The 22,296-nt window shown below is 41.3% G+C and overlaps 5 non-coding genes and 5 pseudogenes across 5 annotated transcripts; all 10 read right to left on the reverse strand.

The window, feature by feature from the left end:
• Positions 1–1,112: 1,112 nt before the first annotated feature.
• LOC130114835 (small nucleolar RNA U3) lies at positions 1,113–1,290 on the reverse strand (annotated as a pseudogene).
• A 1,023-nt stretch (positions 1,291–2,313) lies between these two features.
• Positions 2,314–2,529, reverse strand: LOC130114836 (small nucleolar RNA U3). Its single transcript, XR_008810445.1, has one exon. It is a non-coding gene; the product is annotated as a small nucleolar RNA U3 (small nucleolar RNA).
• Positions 2,530–6,637: 4,108 nt separating this feature from the next.
• Positions 6,638–6,815, reverse strand: LOC130114837 (small nucleolar RNA U3; annotated as a pseudogene).
• Positions 6,816–7,817: 1,002 nt separating this feature from the next.
• Positions 7,818–8,033, reverse strand: LOC130114843 (small nucleolar RNA U3). Its single transcript, XR_008810446.1, has one exon. It is a non-coding gene; the product is annotated as a small nucleolar RNA U3 (small nucleolar RNA).
• A 3,246-nt stretch (positions 8,034–11,279) lies between these two features.
• LOC130114842 (small nucleolar RNA U3) lies at positions 11,280–11,455 on the reverse strand (annotated as a pseudogene).
• A 1,021-nt stretch (positions 11,456–12,476) lies between these two features.
• LOC130114828 (small nucleolar RNA U3) lies at positions 12,477–12,698 on the reverse strand. The gene has a single exon (XR_008810439.1). It is a non-coding gene; the product is annotated as a small nucleolar RNA U3 (small nucleolar RNA).
• Positions 12,699–15,247: 2,549 nt separating this feature from the next.
• LOC130114839 (small nucleolar RNA U3) lies at positions 15,248–15,423 on the reverse strand (annotated as a pseudogene).
• Positions 15,424–16,446: 1,023 nt separating this feature from the next.
• On the reverse strand, positions 16,447–16,666 carry LOC130114830 (small nucleolar RNA U3). Its single transcript, XR_008810440.1, has one exon. It is a non-coding gene; the product is annotated as a small nucleolar RNA U3 (small nucleolar RNA).
• A 2,537-nt stretch (positions 16,667–19,203) lies between these two features.
• Positions 19,204–19,379, reverse strand: LOC130114840 (small nucleolar RNA U3; annotated as a pseudogene).
• Positions 19,380–20,402: 1,023 nt separating this feature from the next.
• Positions 20,403–20,622, reverse strand: LOC130114831 (small nucleolar RNA U3). The gene has a single exon (XR_008810441.1). It is a non-coding gene; the product is annotated as a small nucleolar RNA U3 (small nucleolar RNA).
• Between the last annotated feature and the right edge of the window lie 1,674 nt (positions 20,623–22,296).

A 22,296-nucleotide genomic window follows, 5' to 3' on the forward strand; every position in this document is an offset into this window, starting at 1 on the left:
ATGAAAATTTTGAAATAAAGTACCGAATTCTCGTAGTCAATTTTGGATCAAATTAACTGATGACTTTCTTCATGTTTTGGTTGAGGTAGGGTTTTATCTCCTCAGGCAAACAATCTCAGAGCAACAGAGACTAACTCTTCGCAGTAGCCAAGCTAATCACAGCAATCGCATTTCTGATGGAAAGTACCAAGTTTCTCGGAGTGAAAGTCTTGGATAAAATTAACGGACGGCTCCTTCCATGTTTCGCTTAGTTTAAGGGTTTTATTAGCTCAAGCAGACAATCGCAGAGAGAATACCACAGCAACAGACAGTCTTGCTGGTAGCCAAGCTAACCACGGCAATGGCATTTCTGATAGAAAGTACCAAGCTTCTCGGAGTGAAAGTCTTGGATAAAATTAACTGACGGCTCTTTCTATATGTTTCGCTTAGTGTAAGGGTTTTATCAGCTCAGGCAGACAATACCACAGCAATAGAGACTAACTCTTCGCAGTAGCCAAGCTAACCACGCCAATTGCATTCCTGAAGGAAAGAACCAAGCTTCTCGTAGTAAAAGTTTTGGATAAAATCAACGGATGGTCCTTGCTACATGTTTCGGTTGACAGTGTTTGAGTTTAGTGTCAAGTTTTTCTGCTCAGGCGGACAGTGCCCAAGCGCTGGCTTAGCGATACCCCAATATGAGAGTTATGGAGAGATTTATAGGTTCAATTTGGATATTTTTTGTTCTTTACAACTGATCTGCCACTGTCCTGTATTTTGATTAGTTTATCCCGTGTGAAACTTAAAAAATTGCTGGTGAGGTTTGGAGCATTATAAATCTTTTTTTTTTTTAAATTGAAGTTCTCTGCTATGGCAGTTTGTTGTTCGAGTTATGTTTCAATAAAATAGATAGATTTCTCCATTTTACCAATCAGAGGATGCATCTTGCCTCAAAAGCACACAACTTGAGATTATCCACCGTTTATCCTGTTTTAAACTTGAAAAGTTGTTGATGGGGTTTGGAGCATTATAAGTGATTTTTTTTTCAATTGAAGTTCACTGCTATTGCAGGTTAATGTTTTTAGGGTTAGGTTTAAAATAAAAGTAATTGATGGCTTTCTCAATTTTTTTCTTTTACCACTCAGAGCACACTCTTTGCCTCAAAAGCACAGAGCTTGTAATCAAATCACTTCTCTGTACCTGCTTCATGCTCAGGAAGAAGCACCGCAGCTCATCATCGTGGGTGGCGGACTCACACTTAGAAATATTTTTCAAGCCAAGAACGACAGAAATGACCGCTGAAAGTGTAGTCTTCTGAATCTTTTGGTTAGGATTAGGTTTGCATAATTTGATGGAAATGGCATTTCTGATGGAAAGTACCGAGCTTCTCGAAATGAAAGTTTTGGATAAAATTAATGGAGATCTCTTTCTACATCTTTTGGCCAGGGTTGGCGTAGGGTTACAATGAGGGTTTTTCCTACTCAAAAGTAGTTCCACAGAGAATACCACAGCAGCAGATACTGTCTGCCTGAGCAGATAAAACTCTTATACTAAACCTATCCCAACCCTTACAGAAAGATGTAGAAAGAGCCATCCGTTAATTATATCCAAACCTTAAGCTCCGTGACATTATTTTCCGTCAAATACCATTGCCGTGGTTAGCTTGACTTCTGCTAAGAATTAATCCCACAAAGAATACCATAGCAACAGAGACTGTCTTGGCGGTTGCCAAGCTAACCATTGCAATGACATTTCTGATGGAAAGTACAGAGCTTCTCGGTGTGAAAGGTTTGGATAAAAATCAACATACAGCTCTTTCAACACGTAAGAGTAGGGTTTGTGTTAAGGTAAAGGTTTTACCTGCTCAGGCAGAAAATCCCACAGCAACAGAGATTAACTCTTCACGTTAGCCACGCCAACCATGGCAATGGCATTTTTGATGGGAAATACTAGGCTTCTCCGAGTGAAAGGTAAGGGTTAGAGAATTGAATGCCAGAGCCAACATATGTCAACCAGGCGCCTCAACAATGCCCAAATACTGGCTTACAGATACCCCCAGGTTTAGGGTTACGAATTTGGAGAGTGTTTGATCGATTGAGTATAGGATCTATTTGGAGGTTGTTTATTCTTTACACTTGATCCCCCATTGTCTTCCCTCTTGATTAGTTTATCCCGTTTTAAACTTGAAAAGTTGCTGGTGGGGTTTTCAGCAATACAAGTGGGTTTCTTTTATTGAATTGCACTTCTACAATTGTCATGTTTTTAGGGTTAGGACTAAGTTTTAGGGGTAGGTTTAGATAAAATTGATGAATTTCTACATTTTTGCCCCTCCTTTTTACCACACCGAACATGCTCCTTCCTCTTGATAACTCCTTAAAAGCAACATTGAACGGTCACCAAAAGCCCAGAGTGAGTGATTAAACCACTTCTCTGTACCTGCTTCGCGGTCAGGGAGAAGCAGCCCAGGCTCATCATGGTGAGTGGCGGGACTCGCACTTTAGAAAAACATTTCTCAAGATAAAAACTAAAGAAATTATCCCCGAAATTACTGTTGGGTTTTGATAAACTCAATGGATGGCTCTATATCTTTCGGTTACGGTTGGGGTAAGAGTTTTATCTGCTCTGGCAGACAATCCTACAGACAATACCACAGCAATAGAGACCAACTCGTCGCAGTAGCCAAGCTAACCACGGCAATGGTATTTCTGATGGAAAGTAGAGAGCTTCTCAGAGTAAAAGCTTTGCAAAAAATTAACGGACAGCGCTTTCTACATGTTTCGCTTGAGGTAGGGTTTGGGCTTATCTACTCAGTCAGACAATCTCACAACAAAATACCACAACAACAGAGAACAACTCTTAGCAGTAGCCAAGATATCCATGGCAAAGTCATTTCTGATGGACAGTACTGAGCTTTTCCAACTAGAAGGTTTGGATAAAATTAACAGATGGCTCATTCTACATCTTTCAGTAAGGGATGAGTTAGGCTAAGAGTTTTATCTGCTCAGGCAAACAAACCCACAGCAACAGTGACTACCTTTTCGCAGTAGCCAAGCTAACCATGGCAAAGGCATTTCTGAACATGGAGTGATAGTTTCAGATAAAATTAACGGATGGCTCTTTCCACGTTTCGGTTGGGATAGGGTAAGGGTTTTACCTGCTAAGGCAGAAAATCCTACAGAGAATAACTTCGATAGACAAGCCAACTATGGTAATGGCATTTCAGATGGAATGTACAGAGCTTCTCCGAATAAAAATTTTGGATAAAATTAAGGGTTGGGTCTTTCCACATCTTTTGGTTCGAGTAGAGTTACGATAAGGATTTTATCTGGCCAGGCAGATAATCCCACGGCAACAGAGACCAACTCTTCATAGTAGCTAAACTAACCAGAGAAAAGTCATTTCTGATGGAAAGTACCGAGCTCCTCAGACTGATAGTTTTGGATAACATTGCTGAACAGCTCTTTCTACATATTTCGCTTAGTTGTAAGGGTTTTATCAGCGCAGTCACACAATCCCACAAAAAATGACCACAACAACAGAGAATAATTCTTAGAAGTAGCCAGGCTATCTATGGCAAAGTCATTTCTGAAAGAAAGAACCAAGCTTCTTAGAGTGAAAGTTTTGGATAAAATTAATGGAGGACTCTTTCTACATCTTTCGGTTAGGGATGAGTTAGGCTAAGATTTTTATCTGCTCGGGCAAACAATCCAACACACAATACCACAGCAACAGAGAATAATTCTTCGCAGTAGCATTTCTGAACATGGAATGATAGTTTCAGATAAAACTAACGGATTGCTCTTTCTAAATGTTTCGGTTGGGATAGGGTTTTACCTGCTCAGGCAGACAGACAATCTCACAGCAACAGAGGCTAACTCTTCGCAGTAGAAAAGCTCACTATGGCAATGACATTTCTGATGGAAAGTACCAAGCTTCTCAAAGTGACAGTTTTTTCGATCTTATTAACGTATGCACTTTCTACAATGTTTCGGTTTGGTTGGCACAAGGGATTTACCTGCTCAGGCACACAATCCCACAGCAACAGAGAATTACTTCGTCGTAGACAAGCTAACCACAGCAATGGCACAGCTCTTCAAGTACCGAGCTTCTGAGTGATACTTTCAGGGCAAAAAATTGACAGAGGCCGTTTCTACATATTTCACTTAGGGTAAGGGTTTTATCAGCTCAGGCAGACAATCGCACAGAGACTACCACAGCAACAGAGACTAACTCTTCGCAGTAGCCAAGCTCATTACGGCAATGGCATTTCTGATGAAAAGTACCAAACTTCTCGGAGTGAAAGTTCTGGATAACATTGCTGAACATCTCTTTCTACATATTTCGCTTAGTCTAAGGGTTTTATCAGCTCAATCAGACAATCCCACAACAACAAAGAATAATTCTTAGCAGTAGCCAGGCTATCTATGGCAAAGTCATTTCTGAAAGAACGTACCAAGCTTCTCGGAGTGAAAGTTTTGGATAAAATTACTGGACAGCTCTTTCTACATATTTCGCTAAGCGAAAGGGTTTTATCAGCTCAGACAAACAATCGCACAGAGAACACCACAGCAACAGAGAATGACTCTTCATAGTAGCCAAGCTAACTGCAGCAATGGCATTCCTGATGAAAGCACCAAGCTTCTCAGAGTGAAAGTTTTGTATAACATTAATGGACGGGTCTTTCTACATGTTTCACTTACGGTAAGGGTTTTATCTGTTCAGGCGGACAAACCCACAGAAATACAACAACAGAGACTAATTCTTCGTGGTAGCCAAGCTAACCACAGCAATGGCATTTCTGATGGACAGTACCAAACTTCTTGGAGGGAAAGATTTGGGTAAAATTAATGCCCGGCTTTTTTACATATTTCGCTTAGTGTAAGAGTTTTATCCGTTTAGGCGGACAATCCCTCAGAAATACAACAGCAACAGAGACCAACTCTTCGTGGTAGCCAAGCTAACCACGGCAATGGAATTTCTGAAGCAAAGAACCGAGCTTCTTGGAGTGAATGTTTTGCATAAAATTAACGGACGGCTATTCCTACATGTTTTGGTTGGGTTAGGGTAAGTGTGTTACCTGTTTAAGCAGACAATCGCAGAAATACAACAGCAACAGAGACTACCCCTTCATTGTAGCCAAGCTAACTACGAAAATGGAATTTCTGATGGAAAGTACCAAGCTACTTGTAGTAAAAGTTTTGGATAAAATTACTGAACGGCTTTTTCTATATATTTCGCTTAGTTCTAATGGCATTATCTGCTCAGGCAGACAATCGCACAGAGAATATCACAGCAACAGAGACTAACTCTTCGCATTAGCGAAGCTAACCACCGCAATGGCATTTCTGAAGGAAAGAACCGAGCTTCTCGGACTGAAAATTTTGGATGAAATTAACGGAGTGCTTTCTAAATGTTTCGCTTGAATTAAGGGGTTTATCTGTTTAGGCGGACAATCTCTCAGAAATACAACAGCGACAGAGACTAACTCTTCGTGGTAGCCAAGGTAACCACGGCAATGGCATTTTTGAAGGAGAAACCGAGCATCTTGGAGTGAAAGTTTTGGACAAAATTAACAGATGACTCTTACATGTTTTGGTTGGGTTAGGGTAAGGGTGTTACCCGTTTAAGCAGATAATCGCAAAAAAATACCATAGCAACAGAGACTAACTCTTCGTAGTAGCCAAACTAACTGCAGCAATGGCATTCCTGATGGAAAGCACCAAGCAACTCAGAGTGAAAGTTTTGTATAACATTAATGGACGGCTATTTCTACATGTTTCACTTACGGTAAAGGTTTTATCTGTTCAGGCGGACAAACCCACAGAAATACAACAACAACAGAGACTAACTCTTCACAGTAGCCAAGCCAACCACGGCAATGGCATTTCTGATGGAAAGCACCAAGCTTCTCGGAGTGAAAGTTTCGGATCAAATTAATGGATGGCTCTTTCTACATGTTTCACTTATGGTAAAAGTTTTATCAGCTCAGGCAGACAATCGCACAGAGACTACCACAGCAATAGAGACCAACTCTTCGCAGTAGCCAAGCTAACCACGCCAATTGCATTCCTGAAGAACCAAGCTTCTCGTAGTAAAAGTTTTGGATAAAAATCAACGGATGGTCCTTGCTACATGTTTTGGTTGACGTAGTGTTTGAGTTTAGGGTCAAGTTTTTCTGCTCAGGCGGACAGTGCCCAACCGCTGGCTTAGCGATACCCCAATATGAGAGTTATGGAGAGATTGATGGGATCAATTTGGATGTTTTTTGTTCTTTACAACTGATCTGCCACTGTCCTGTATTTTGATTAGTTTATCCCGTGTGAAACTTGAAAAATTGCTGGTGAGGTTTGGAGCATTATAAATCTTTTTTTTTTTAATTGAAGTTCTTCGCTATGGCAGTTTGTTTTTAAAGTAAAGTTTCAATAAAATTGATATATTTCTCCATTTTACCAATCAGAGGATGCATCTTGCCTCAAAAGCACACAGCTTGAGATTATCCACCGTTTATCCTGTTTTAAACTTGAAAAGTTGTTGGTGGAGTTTGGAGCATTATAACTGATTTTTTTTTTAATCCAAGTTCACTGCTATTGCAGTGTAATGTTTTTAGGGTTAGGTTTAGAATAAAAGTAATTGATGGCTTTCTCAATTTTTTTTTTCTTTTACCACTCAGAGCACACTCTTTGCCTCAAAAGCACAGAACTTGCAATCAAATCACTTCTCTGTACCTGCTTCATGCTCAGGAAGCAGCACCACAGCTCATCATCGTGGGTGGCGGACTCACACTTAGAAAAATTTTTCAAGCCAAGAACGACAGAAAAGACCGCTGAAAGTGTAGTCTTCTGAATCTTTTGGTTAGGATTAGGTTTGCATAATTTGATGGAAAAGGCATTTCTGATGGAAAGTACCGAGCTTCTCGAAATGAAAGTTTGGGATAAAATTAATGGATGTCTCTTTCTACATCTTTTGGCCAGGGTTGGCGTAGGGTTACAGTGAGGGTTTTTCCTACTCAAAAGTGCTTCCACAGAGAATACTACAGCAACGGACACTTTCTGCCTGAGCAGATAAAACTCTTATACTAAACCTATCCCAACCCTTACAGAAAGATGTATAAAGAGCCATCCGTTAATTATACGCAAACCTTAAGCGTCGTGACAGTATTTTCCGTCAAATACCATTGCCGTGGTTAGCTTGACTTCTGCTAAGAATTAATCCCACAAAGAATACCATAGCAACAGAGACTGTCTTGGCGGTTGCCAAGCTAACCATTGCAATGGCATTTCTGATGGAAAGTACAGAGCTTCGGATAAAAATCAACATAAGGCTCTTTCAACACGTAAGAGTAGGGTTTGTGTTAAAGGTTTTACCTGCTCAGGCAGAAAATCCCACAGCAACAGAGATTAACTCTTCATGTTAGCCACGCCAACCATGGCAATGGCATTTTTGATGGGAAATACTAGGCTTCTCCGAGTGAAAGGTAAGGGTTAGAGAGTTGAATGCCAGAGCCAACATATGTCAACCAGGCGCCTCAACAATGCCCAAATACTGGCTTACAGATACCCCCTGGTTTAGGGTTACGAATTTGGAGAGAGTTTGATCGATTGAGCATAGGATCTATTTGGAGGTCGTTTATTCTTTACACTTGATCCCCCATTGTCTTCCCTCTTGATTAGTTTATCCCGTTTTAAACTTGAAAAGTTGTTGGTGGGGTTTGCAGCAATAGAAGTGGGTTTCTTTTATTGAATTGCACTTCTACAATTGTCATGTTTTTAGGGTTAGGACTAAGTTTTAGGGGTAGGTTTAGATAAAATTGATGAATTTCTACATTTTTGCCCCTCCTTTTTACCACACCGAACATGCTCCTTCCTCTTGATAACTACATAAAAGCAACACTGATCGGTCACCAAAAGCACATAGCGAGTGATTAAACCACTTCTCTGTACCTGCTTCGCGGTCATGGAGAAGCACCCAAGGCTCTTCATGGTGAGTGGCGGGACTCGCACTTTAGAAAAACATTTCTCAAGATAAAAACTAAAGAAATTATTCCCGAAATTACTGTTGGGTTTTGATAAACTCAATGGATGGCTCCATCTTTCGGTTACGGTTGGGGTAAGAGTTTTATCTGCTCTGGCAGACAATCCTACAGCAATAGAGACCAACTCGTCGCAGTAGCCAAGCTAACCACGGCAAGGGTATTTCTGATGGAAAGTAGAGAGCTTCTCAGAGTAAAAGCTTTGCATAAAATTAACGGACAGCGCTTTCTACATGTTTCGCTTGAGGTAGGATTTGGGTTAGGTTAAGGGTTTTATCTGCTCAGCCACACAATCCCAAAGAAAATACCACAGCAACAAAGACTAACTCTTCATAGTAGCCAAACTAACCACAGCAAAGTCATTTCTGATGGAAAGTACCGAGCTTCTCGGAGTGATAGTTCCGGATGAAATTAACAGACGACTCTTTCTACATGTTTCACGTAAGAGTAAGGGTTTTATCTGCTCAGCCAGATAATCCCAAAGAAATACCACAGCAACAGACAGTCTTGGTGGTAGCCAAGCCAACCATGGCAATGGCATTTCTGATGGAGAGTAGCAAGCTTCTCGAAGCGATAGTTTTGGGTAAAATAAACGGATGGCTCTTTCTACACGTTTCGGTTGGTTTAGGGTAAGTGTTTTACCTGCTCAGGCAGACAATCCCACACAGAATAGCAAAGCAACAGAGACTAACACTTCACGGTAGTCAAGCTAAACACAGCAATGAAAATTCTGAAATAAAGTACCGACTTTCTCGTACTCAAAATTTTGGATCAAACTAACTGACTTTCTTCATGTTTTGGTTGAGGTAGGGTTTGGGATTGGTTAAGGGTTTTATGTGCTCAGGTAAACAATCTCACAGCAACAGAGACTAACCCTTCGCAGTAGCAAAGCTCACCACGGCAATGGCATTTCGGGTTGGAAAATACCCAGCTTCTCGGAGTGACAGTTTTGGATCTTATTGACGCATGCTCTTGCTACAATGTTCTGATTAGGTTAGCGCAAGCGTTTTACCTACTCAGACAGACAATCCCATAGCAACAGAGACTAACTTCGTCGTAGCCAAGCTAACCACAGCAATGGCACTGCTCTTTTCAAGTACCGGGTTTGAGTGACAGCTTCGGAAAAAAAATTTCACGGAGGCTGTTTCTAAATGTTTCACTTCGGGTAAGGGTTTTATCAGCTCAGGCAGACAATCGCACAGAGAATACCACAGCAACAGAGACTAACTCTTCGTAGTAGCCAAACTAACCACAGCAAAGTCATTTCTGATGGAAGGTACCGAGCTTCTCGGAGTGATAGTTCCGGATGAAATTAACAGACGACTCTTTCTACATGTTTCACGTAAGAGTAAGGGTTTTATCTGCTCAGCCAGATAATCCCACAGAAATACCGCAGCAACAGACAGTCTTGGTGGTAGCCAAGCCAACCATGGCAATGGCATTTCTGATGGAGTGTAGCAAGCTTCTCGCAGCGATAGTTTTGGGTAAAATAAACGGATGGCTCTTTCTACATGTTTCGGTTGGTTTAGGGTAAGCGTTTTACCTGCTCAGGCAGACAATCCCACACAGAATACCACAGCAACAGAGACTAACTCTTCGTAGTAGCCAAGTTAACTACGGCAACGGCATTCCTGATGGAAAGTAACAAGCTTCTCGGAGTGAAAGTATTGGATAAAATTAACGGACGGCTCTATGTTTCGCTTAGTGTAAGGGTTTTATCAGATCAGGCAGACAATCGCACAGACAATACCACAGCAACAGAGACTAACTCCTCACAGTAGACAAGCTAACCACGGCAATGGCATTCCTGATGGAAAGTACCAAGCTTCTCGGTGTGAAAGTTTTCGATAACATTAATGGACGGCTCTTTTTAAATGTTTCACTTAGGGTAAGGGTTTTATCTGTTCAGTCGGACAATCCCGCAGAAATACAACAGCAAGAGAGACTAACTCTTTGTGGTAGCCAAGCAAACCAGGGCAATGGCATTACTGAAGGGAAGTACCAAGATTCTCGGAGTGAAAGTTTTGGATAAAATTACTGGACAGCTCTTTCTACATGTTTCGCGTAGTGTAAGGGTTTTATCAGCTCAGGCAGACAATCACCCAGAGAACACCACAGCAACAGAGTCTAACTCTTCGTAGTAGCCAAGCTAACTACGGCAATGGCAGTACTGATGGAAAGTACCAAGCTTCTCGGAGTGAAAATTTTGGGTAAAATTAATGGACGGCTCTTTCTACATGTTTCGTCTAGCCTTTTATCAGCTCAAGCAGTCAATCGCACAGAGAACACCACAGCAACAGAGACTAACTCTTCATAGCAGCCAAGCTAACTACGGCAATTGCATTTCTGATGGAAAGTACCAAGCCTCTCGGAGTGAAAGTCTTGGATAAAATTAATGGGCGGCTCTATGTTTCGCTTAGTGTAAGGGTTTTATCAGCACAGACAATACCACAGCAAGAGACCAACTCCTCACAGTAGCCAAGCTAACCACGGCAATTGCATTTCTGATGGAAAGTACCAAGCTTCTCGGAGTCAAACTCTTGGATAAAATTAACGGATGGCTCCTTCTATGTTTCGCTTAGTGTAAGGGTTTTATCAGCTCAGGCAGACAATCGCACAGAGAATACCACAGCAACAGAGACCAACTCCTCGCAGTAGCCAAGCGAACCACGCCAATTGCATTCCTGAAGGAAAGAACCAAGCTTCTCGTAGTAAAAGTTTTGGATAAAATCAACGGATGGTCCTTGCTACATGTTTTGGTTGACGTAGTGTTTGAGTTTAGGGTCAAGTTTTTCTGCTCAGGCGGACAGTGCCCAACCGCTGGCTTAGCGATACCCCAATATGAGAGTTATGGAGAGATTGATGGGTTCAATTTGGATGTTTTTTGTTCTTTACAACTGATCTGCCACTGTCCTGTGTTTTGATTAGTTTATCCCGTGTGAAACTTGAAAAATTGCTGGTTAGGTTTGGAGCATTATAAATGATTTTTTTTTTTAATTGAAGTTCTTTGCTATGGCAGTTTGTTTTTAAAGTTATGTTTCAATAAAATTGATAGATTTCTCCATTTTACCAATCAGAGGATGCATCTTGCCTCAAAAGCACACAGCTTGAGATTATCCACCGTTTATCCTGTTTTAAACTTGAAAAGTTGTTGGTGGGGTTAGGAGCATTAAGTGATTTTTTTTTAATTGAAGTCCACTGCTATTGCAGTTTAATGTTTTTAGGGTTAGGTTTAAAATAAAAGTAATTGATGGCTTTCTCAATTTTTTCTTTTACCACTCAGAGCACAATCTTTGCCTCAAAAGCACAGAACTTGTAATCAAATCACTTCGCTGTACCTGCTTCATGCTCAGGAAGAAGCACCGCAGCTCATCATCGTGGGTGGCGGACTCACACTTAGACATTTTTCAAGCCAAGAACGACAGAAATGACCGCTGAAAGTGTAGTCTTCTGAATCTTTTGGTTAGGATTAGGTTTGCATAATTTGATAGAAATGGTATTTCTGATGGAAAGTACCGAGCTTCTCAAAATGAAAGTTTTGGATAAAATTAATGGATGTCTTTTTCTACATCTTTTGGCCAGGGTTGGCGTAGGGTTACAATGAGCGTTTTTCCTACTCAAAAGTACTTCCACAGAGAATACCACAGCAACAGACACTGTCTGCCTGAGCAGATAAAACTCTTACACTAAACCTATCCCAACCCTTACAGAAAGATGTAGAATGAGCCATCCGTTAATTATATCCAAACCTTAAGCTCCGTGACAGTATTTTCCGTCAAATACCATTGCCGTGGTTAGCTTGACTTCTGCCAAGAATTAATCCCACAAAGAATACCATAGCAACAGAGACTGTCTTGGCGGTTGCCAAGCTAACCATTGCAATGGCATTTCTGATGGAAAGTACAGAGCTTCTCGGTGTGAAAGGTTTGGATAAAATTCAACATACGGCTCTTTCAACACGCAAGGGTAGGGTTTGTGTTAAGGTAAAGGTTTTACCTGCTCAGGCAGAAAATCCCACAGCAACAGAGATTAACTCTTCATGTTAGCCACGCCAACCATGGCAATGGCACTTTTGATGGGAAATACTAGGCTTCTCTGAGTGAAAGGTAAGGGTTAGAGAATTGAATGCCAGAGCCAACATATGTCAACCAGGCGCCTCAACAATGCCCAAATACTGGCTTACAGATACCCCCAGGTTTAGGGTTACGAATTTGGAGAGAGTTTGATGGATTGGGTATAGGATCTATTTGGAGGTTGTTTATTCTTTACACTTGATCCCCCATTGTCTTCCCTCTTGATTAGTTTATCCCGTTTTAAACTTGAAAAGTTGTTGGTGGGATTTGCAGCAATACAAGTGTTTCTTTTATTGAATTGCACTTCTACAATTGTCATGTTTTTAGGGTTAGGACTAAGTTTTAGGGGTAGGTTTAGATAAAATTGATGAATTTCTACATTTTTGCCCCTCCTTTTTACCACACCGAACATGCTCCTTCCTCTTGATAACTCTATAAAAAGCAACACTGAATGGTCACCAAAAGCACATAGCGAGTGATTAAACCACTTCTCTGTACCTGCTTCGCGGTCAGGGAGAAGCACCCCAGGCTCATCATGGTGGGTGGCGTGACTCGCACTTTAGAAAAACATTTCTCAAGATAAAAACTAAAGAAATTATCCCCGAAATTAGTATTAGGTTTTGATAAACTCAATGGATGGCTCTATATCTTTTGGTTATGGTTGGGGTAAGAGTTCTATCTGCTCTGGCAGACAATCCTACAGACAATACCACAGCAATAGAGACCAACTCATCGCAGTAGCCAAGCTTACCACGGCAATGGTATTTCTGATGGAAAGTAGAGAGCTTCTCAGAGTAAAAGCTTTGCATAAAATTAACGGATAGCGCTTTCTACATGTTTCGCTTGAGGTAGGATTTGAGTTAAGGTAAGGGTTTTATCTGCTCAGCCACACAATCGCAAAGAAAATACCACAGCAACAGAGACTAACTCTTCATAGTGGCCAAACTAACCACAGCAAAGTCATTTCTGATGGAAAGTACCGAGCTTCTCGGAGTGATAGTTCCGGATGAAATTAACAGACGACTCTTTCTACATGTTTCACGTAAGAGTTTTATCTGCTCAGCCAGATAATCCCACAGAAATACCGCAGCAACAGACAGTCTTGGTGGTAGCCAAGCCAACCATGGCAATGGCATTTCTGATGGAGAGTAGCAAGCTTCTCGCAGCGATCGTTTTGGGTAAAATAAACGGATGGCTCTTTCTACATGTTTCGGTTGGTTTAGGGTAAGCGTTTTACCTGCTCAGGCAGACAATCCCACACAGAATAGCAAAGCAACAGAGACTAACACTTCACGGTAGCCAAGCTAAACACAGCAATGAAAATTCTGAAATAAAGTACCGACTTTCTCGTACTCAAAATTTTGGATCAAACTAACTGACTTTCTTCATGTTTTGGTTGAGGTAGGATTTGGTTAAGGGTTTTATGTGCTCAGGCAAACAATCTCACAGCAACTGAGACTAACCCTTTGCAGTAGCAAAGCTCACCACGGCAATGGCATTTCGGATGGAAAGTACCCAGCTTCTCGGAGTGACAGTTTTGGATCTTATTGACGTATGCTCTTGCTACAATGTTCCGATTAGGTTAGCGCACGTGTTTTACCTGCTCAGACAGACAATCCCACAGCAACAGAGACCAACTTCGTCGTAGCCACGCCAACCACAGCAATGGCACGGCTCTTTTCAAGTACCGGGTTTGAGCGACAGCTTCGGAAAAAATTTTTTCACGGAGGCTGTTTCTACATGTTTCACTTAGAGTAAGGGTTTTATCTGTTCAGTCGGACAATCCCGCAGAAATACAATAGCAACAGAGACTAACTCTTCGTGGTAGCCAAGCTAACTACGGCAATGGCATTCCTGATGAAAAGTATCAAGTTTCTTGCAGTGAAACTTGTGGATAAAATTAATGAACGGCTATTCTACATATTTCACTTATAGTAAGGGTTTTATCTGTTCAGTCGGAAAATCCCGCAGAAACACAATAGCAACAGAGACTGTCTGCCTAAGTAGATAAAACCCTTATACTAAACCTATACCAACCCTTACAAAAAGATGTAGAAAGAGCCAGCCGCTAATTATATCTGAACCAAAGCTCCGAAACACCAGATATACCATTGCCGTGGTTAGCTTGGCTCCTGCTAAGAATTAATCCCACAAATACCATAGCAACAGACACTGTCTTGGAGGTTGCCAAGCTAACAATAACATTTCTGATGGAAAGTACAGAGCTTCTCGGTATGCAAGATTTGGATAAAACTAACAGACGGCTCTTTCAACACGTTTGGGTTGGGGTTTGTATTAGGGTAAAGGTTTTATCGGCTCAGGCAGCAAATCCCACAGAAAACCCCACATTAACAGACCAACTCTTCGCGGTAGCCAAACTAACCACGGCAACAGCATTTCTGATGGAAAGTACCAAGCTTCTCGGAGTGAAAGTCTTGGATAAAATTAATGGACGGCCCTTTCTATATGTTTCGCTTAGTTTAAGAGTTTTATCAGCTCAGGCAGACAATCGCACAGAGAATACCACAGCAACAGAGACTGACTCTTCGCAGCAGCCAAGCTAACCACGCCAATTGCATTTCTGATGGAAAGTACCAAGCTTCTCGTAGTAAAAGTTTTGGATAAAATCAACGGATGGTCCTTGCTACATGTTTTGGTTTACGTAGTGTTTGAGTTTAGGGTAAAGTTTTTCTGCTCAGGCGGACGGTGCCCAACCGCTGGCTTAGCGATACCAAAATATGAGAGTTATGGAGAGATTGAAGGGTTCAATTTGGATGTTTTTTGTTCTTTACAACTGATCTGCCACTGTCCTGTATTTTGATTAGTTTATCCCGTGTTAAACTTTAAAAATTGCTGGTGAGGTTTGGAGCATTATAAATGATTTTTTTTTAATTCAAGTTCTTTGCTATGGCAGTTTGTTTTTAGAGTTATGTTTCAATAAAATTGATAGATTTCTCCATTTTACCAATCAGAGGATGCATCTTGCCTCAAAAGCACACAGCTTGAGATTATCCACCGTTTATCCTGTTTTAAACTTGAAAAGTTGTTGGTGGGGTTTGGAGCATTAAGTGATTTTTTTTTAATTGAAGTCCACTGCTATTGCAGTTTAATGTTTTTAGGGTTAGGTTTAAAATAAAAGTAATTGATGGCTTTCTCAATTTTTTCTTTTACCACTCAGAGCACAATCTTTTCCTCAAAAGCACAGAACTTGTAATCAAATCACTTCGCTGTACCTGCTTCATGCTCAGGAAGAAGCACCGCAGCTCATCATCGTGGGTGGCGGACTCACACTTAAACATTTTTCAAGCCAAGAACGACAGAAATGACCGCTGAAAGTGTAGTCTTCTGAATCTTTTGGTTAGGATTAGGTTTGCATAATTTGATAGAAATGGTATTTCTGATGGAAAGTACCGAGCTTCTCAAAATGAAAGTTTTGGATAAAATTAATGGATGTCTTTTTCTACATCTTTTGGCCAGGGTTGGCGAAGGGTTACAGTGAGCGTTTTTCCTACTCAAAAGTACTTCCACAGAGAATACCACAGCAACAGACACTGTCTGCCTGAGCAGATAAAACTCTTACACTAAACCTATCCCAACCCTTACAGAAAGATGTAGAATGAGCCATCCGTTAATTATATCCAAACCTTAAGCTCCGTGACAGTATTTTCCGTCAAATACCATTGCCGTGGTTAGCTTGACTTCTGCCAAGGATTAATCCCACAAAGAATACCATAGCAACAGAGACTGTCTTGGCGGTTGCCAAGCTAACCATTGCAATGGCATTTCTGATGGAAAGTACAGAGCTTCTCGGTGTGAAAGGTTTGGATAAAATTCAACATACGGCTCTTTCAACACGCAAGGGTAGGGTTTGTGTTAAGGTAAAGGTTTTACCTGCTCAGGCAGAAAATCCCACAGCAACAGAGATTAACTCTTCATGTTAGCCACGCCAACCATGGCAATGGCACTTTTGATGGGAAATACTAGGCTTCTCTGAGTGAAAGGTAAGGGTTAGAGAATTGAATGCCAGAGCCAACATATGTCAACCAGGCACCTCAACAATGCCCAAACACTGGCTTACAGATACCCCCAGGTTTAGGGTTACGAATTTGGAGAGAGTTTGATGGATTGGGTATAGGATCTATTTGGAGGTTGTTTATTCTTTACACTTGATCCCCCATTGTCTTCCCTCTTGATTAGTTTATCCCGTTTTAAACTTGAAAAGTTGTTGGTGGGGTTTGCAGCAATACAAGTGTGTTTCTTTTATTGAATTGCACTTCTACAATTGTCATGTTTTTAGGGTTAGGACTAAGTTTTAGGGGTAGGTTTAGATAAAATTGATGAATTTCTACATTTTTGCCCCTCCTTTTTACCACACCGAACATGCTCCTTCCTCTTGATAACTATAAAAAGCAACACTGAATGGTCACCAAAAGCCCAGAGCGAGTGATTAAACCACTTCTCTGTACCTGCTTCGCGGTCAGGGAGAAGCACCCCAGGCTCATCATGGTGGGTGGCGTGACTCGCACTTTAGAAAAACATTTCTCAAGATAAAAACTAAAGAAATTATCCCCGAAATTAGTATTAGGTTTTGATAAACTCAATGGATGGCTCTATATCTTTTGGTTACGGTTGGGGTAAGAGTTCTATCTGCTCTGGCAGACAATACCACAGCAATAGAGACCAACTCATCGCAGTAGCCAAGCTAACCACGGCAATGGTATTTCTGATGGAAAGTAGAGAGCTTCTCAGAGTAAAAGCTTTGCATAAAATTAACGGACAGCGCTTTCTACATGTTTCGCTTGAGGTAGGATTTGAGTTAAGGTAAGGGTTTTATCTGCTCAGCCACACAATCGCAAAGAAAATACCACAGCAACAGAGACTAACTCTTCATAGTGGCCAAACTAACCACAGCAAAGTCATTTCTGATGGAAAGTACCGAGCTTCTCGGAGTGATAGTTCCGGATGAAATTAACAGACGACTCTTTCTACATGTTTCACGTAAGAGTTTTATCTGCTCAGCCAGATAATCCCACAGAAATACCGCAGCAACAGACAGTCTTGGTGGTAGCCAAGCCAACCATGGCAATGGCATTTCTGATGGAGAGTAGCAAGCTTCTCGCAGCGATCGTTTTGGGTAAAATAAACGGATGGCTCTTTCTACATGTTTCGGTTGGTTTAGGGTAAGCGTTTTACCTGCTCAGGCAGACAATCCCACACAGAATAGCAAAGCAACAGAGACTAACACTTCACGGTAGCCAAGCTAAACACAGCAATGAAAATTCTGAAATAAAGTACCGACTTTCTCGTACTCAAAATTTTGGATCAAACTAACTGACTTTCTTCATGTTTTGGTTGAGGTAGGATTTGGTTAAGGGTTTTATGTGCTCAGGCAAACAATCTCACAGCAACTGAGACTAACCCTTTGCAGTAGCAAAGCTCACCACGGCAATGGCATTTCGGATGGAAAGTACCCAGCTTCTCGGAGTGACAGTTTTGGATCTTATTGACGTATGCTCTTGCTACAATGTTCCGATTAGGTTAGCGCAAGTGTTTTACCTGCTCAGACAGACAATCCCACAGCAACAGAGACTAACTTCGTCGTAGCCACGCCAACCACAGCAATGGCACTGCTCTTTTCAAGTACCGGGTTTGAGCGACAGCTTCGGAAAAATTTTTTTCACGGAGGCTGTTTCTACATGTTTCACTTAGAGTAAGGGTTTTATCTGTTCAGTCGGACAATCCCGCAGAAATACAATAGCAACAGAGACTAACTCTTCGTGGTAGCCAAGCTAACTACGGCAATGGCATTCCTGATGAAAAGTATCAAGTTTCTTGCAGTGAAACTTGTGGATAAAATTAATGAACGGCTATTCTACATATTTCACTTATAGTAAGGGTTTTATCTGTTCAGTCGGAAAATCCCGCAGAAACACAATAGCGACAGAGACTGTCTGCCTAAGTAGATAAAACCCTTATACTAAACATATCCCAAACCTTACAAGAAGATGTAGAAAGAGCCAGCCGCTAATTATATCTGAACCAAAGCTCCGAAACACCAGATATACCATTGCCGTGGTTAGCTTGGCTCCTGCTAAGAATTAATCCCACAAATACCATAGCAACAGACACTGTCTTGGAGGTTGCCAAGCTAACAATAACATTTCTGATGGAAAGTACAGAGCTTCTCGGTATGCAAGATTTGGATAAAACTAACAGACGGCTCTTTCAACACGTTTGGGTTGGGGTTTGTATTAGGGTAAAGGTTTTATCTGCTCAGGCAGCATATCCCACAGAAAACCCCACATTAACAGACCAACTCTTCGCGGTAGCCAAGCTAACCACGGCAACAGCATTTCTGATGGAAAGTACCAAGCTTCTCGGAGTGAAAGTCTTGGATAAAATTAATGGACGGCCCTTTCTATATGTTTCGCTTAGTTTAAGAGTTTTATCAGCTCAGGCAGACAATCGCACAGAGAATACCACAGCAACAGAGACTGACTCTTCGCAGCAGCCAAGCTAACCACGCCAATTGCATTTCTGATGGAAAGTACCAAGCTTCTCGTAGTAAAAGTTTTGGATAAAATCAACGGATGGTCCTTGCTACATGTTTTGGTTTACGTAGTGTTTGAGTTTAGGGTAAAGTTTTTCTGCTCAGGCGGACGGTGCCCAACCGCTGGCTTAGCGATACCAAAATATGAGAGTTATGGAGAGATTGAAGGGTTCAATTTGGATGTTTTTTGTTCTTTACAACTGATCTGCCACTGTCCTGTATTTTGATTAGTTTATCCCGTGTTAAACTTTAAAAATTGCTGGTGAGGTTTGGAGCATTATAAATGATTTTTTTTTAATTCAAGTTCTTTGCTATGGCAGTTTGTTTTTAGAGTTATGTTTCAATAAAATTGATAGATTTCTCCATTTTACCAATCAGAGGATGCATCTTGCCTCAAAAGCACACAGCTTGAGATTATCCACCGTTTATCCTGTTTTAAACTTGAAAAGTTGTTGGTGGGGTTTGGAGCATTAAGTGATTTTTTTTTAATTGAAGTCCACTGCTATTGCAGTTTAATGTTTTTAGGGTTAGGTTTAAAATAAAAGTAATTGATGGCTTTCTCAATTTTTTCTTTTACCACTCAGAGCACAATCTTTTCCTCAAAAGCACAGAACTTGTAATCAAATCACTTCGCTGTACCTGCTTCATGCTCAGGAAGAAGCACCGCAGCTCATCATCGTGGGTGGCGGACTCACACTTAAACATTTTTCAAGCCAAGAACGACAGAAATGACCGCTGAAAGTGTAGTCTTCTGAATCTTTTGGTTAGGATTAGGTTTGCATAATTTGATAGAAATGGTATTTCTGATGGAAAGTACCGAGCTTCTCAAAATGAAAGTTTTGGATAAAATTAATGGATGTCTTTTTCTACATCTTTTGGCCAGGGTTGGCGAAGGGTTACAGTGAGCGTTTTTCCTACTCAAAAGTACTTCCACAGAGAATACCACAGCAACAGACACTGTCTGCCTGAGCAGATAAAACTCTTACACTAAACCTATCCCAACCCTTACAGAAAGATGTAGAATGAGCCATCCGTTAATTATATCCAAACCTTAAGCTCCGTGACAGTATTTTCCGTCAAATACCATTGCCGTGGTTAGCTTGACTTCTGCCAAGGATTAATCCCACAAAGAATACCATAGCAACAGAGACTGTCTTGGCGGTTGCCAAGCTAACCATTGCAATGGCATTTCTGATGGAAAGTACAGAGCTTCTCGGTGTGAAAGGTTTGGATAAAATTCAACATACGGCTCTTTCAACACGCAAGGGTAGGGTTTGTGTTAAGGTAAAGGTTTTACCTGCTCAGGCAGAAAATCCCACAGCAACAGAGATTAACTCTTCATGTTAGCCACGCCAACCATGGCAATGGCACTTTTGATGGGAAATACTAGGCTTCTCTGAGTGAAAGGTAAGGGTTAGAGAATTGAATGCCAGAGCCAACATATGTCAACCAGGCGCCTCAACAATGCCCAAATACTGGCTTACAGATACCCCCAGGTTTAGGGTTACGAATTTGGAGAGAGTTTGATGGATTGGGTATAGGATCTATTTGGAGGTTGTTTATTCTTTACACTTGATCCCCCATTGTCTTCCCTCTTGATTAGTTTATCCCGTTTTAAACTTGAAAAGTTGTTGGTGGGGTTTGCAGCAATACAAGTGGGTTTCTTTTATTGAATTGCACTTCTACAATTGTCATGTTTTTAGGGTTAGGACTAAGTTTTAGGGGTAGGTTTAGATAAAATTGATGAATTTCTACATTTTTGCCCCTCCTTTTTACCACACCGAACATGCTCCTTCCTCTTGATAACTATAAAAAGCAACACTGAATGGTCACCAAAAGCCCAGAGCGAGTGATTAAACCACTTCTCTGTACCTGCTTCGCGGTCAGGGAGAAGCACCCCAGGCTCATCATGGTGGGTGGCGTGACTCGCACTTTAGAAAAACATTTCTCAAGATAAAAACTAAAGAAATTATCCCCGAAATTAGTATTAGGTTTTGATAAACTCAATGGATGGCTCTATATCTTTTGGTTACGGTTGGGGTAAGAGTTCTATCTGCTCTGGCAGACAATACCACAGCAATAGAGACCAACTCATCGCAGTAGCCAAGCTAACCACGGCAATGGTATTTCTGATGGAAAGTAGAGAGCTTCTCAGAGTAAAAGCTTTGCATAAAATTAACGGACAGCGCTTTCTACATGTTTCGCTTGAGGTAGGATTTGAGTTAAGGTAAGGGTTTTATCTGCTCAGCCACACAATCGCAAAGAAAATACCACAGCAACAGAGACTAACTCTTCATAGTGGCCAAACTAACCACAGCAAAGTCATTTCTGATGGAAAGTACCGAGCTTCTCGGAGTGATAGTTCCGGATGAAATTAACAGACGACTCTTTCTACATGTTTCACGTAAGAGTTTTATCTGCTCAGCCAGATAATCCCACAGAAATACCGCAGCAACAGACAGTCTTGGTGGTAGCCAAGCCAACCATGGCAATGGCATTTCTGATGGAGAGTAGCAAGCTTCTCGCAGCGATCGTTTTGGGTAAAATAAACGGATGGCTCTTTCTACATGTTTCGGTTGGTTTAGGGTAAGCGTTTTACCTGCTCAGGCAGACAATCCCACACAGAATAGCAAAGCAACAGAGACTAACACTTCACGGTAGCCAAGCTAAACACAGCAATGAAAATTCTGAAATAAAGTACCGACTTTCTCGTACTCAAAATTTTGGATCAAACTAACTGACTTTCTTCATGTTTTGGTTGAGGTAGGATTTGGTTAAGGGTTTTATGTGCTCAGGCAAACAATCTCACAGCAACTGAGACTAACCCTTTGCAGTAGCAAAGCTCACCACGGCAATGGCATTTCGGATGGAAAGTACCCAGCTTCTCGGAGTGACAGTTTTGGATCTTATTGACGTATGCTCTTGCTACAATGTTCCGATTAGGTTAGCGCAAGTGTTTTACCTGCTCAGACAGACAATCCCACAGCAACAGAGACTAACTTCGTCGTAGCCACGCCAACCACAGCAATGGCACTGCTCTTTTCAAGTACCGGGTTTGAGCGACAGCTTCGGAAAAATTTTTTTCACGGAGGCTGTTTCTACATGTTTCACTTAGAGTAAGGGTTTTATCTGTTCAGTCGGACAATCCCGCAGAAATACAATAGCAACAGAGACTAACTCTTCGTGGTAGCCAAGCTAACTACGGCAATGGCATTCCTGATGAAAAGTATCAAGTTTCTTGCAGTGAAACTTGTGGATAAAATTAATGAACGGCTATTCTACATATTTCACTTATAGTAAGGGTTTTATCTGTTCAGTCGGAAAATCCCGCAGAAACACAATAGCGACAGAGACTGTCTGCCTAAGTAGATAAAACCCTTATACTAAACATATCCCAAACCTTACAAGAAGATGTAGAAAGAGCCAGCCGCTAATTATATCTGAACCAAAGCTCCGAAACACCAGATATACCATTGCCGTGGTTAGCTTGGCTCCTGCTAAGAATTAATCCCACAAATACCATAGCAACAGACACTGTCTTGGAGGTTGCCAAGCTAACAATAACATTTCTGATGGAAAGTACAGAGCTTCTCGGTATGCAAGATTTGGATAAAACTAACAGACGGCTCTTTCAACACGTTTGGGTTGGGGTTTGTATTAGGGTAAAG

Source organism: Lampris incognitus, chromosome 6, assembly GCF_029633865.1.
Source record: "Lampris incognitus isolate fLamInc1 chromosome 6, fLamInc1.hap2, whole genome shotgun sequence".
In the NCBI taxonomy this organism is placed as follows: Eukaryota; Metazoa; Chordata; class Actinopteri; order Lampriformes; family Lampridae; genus Lampris; species Lampris incognitus.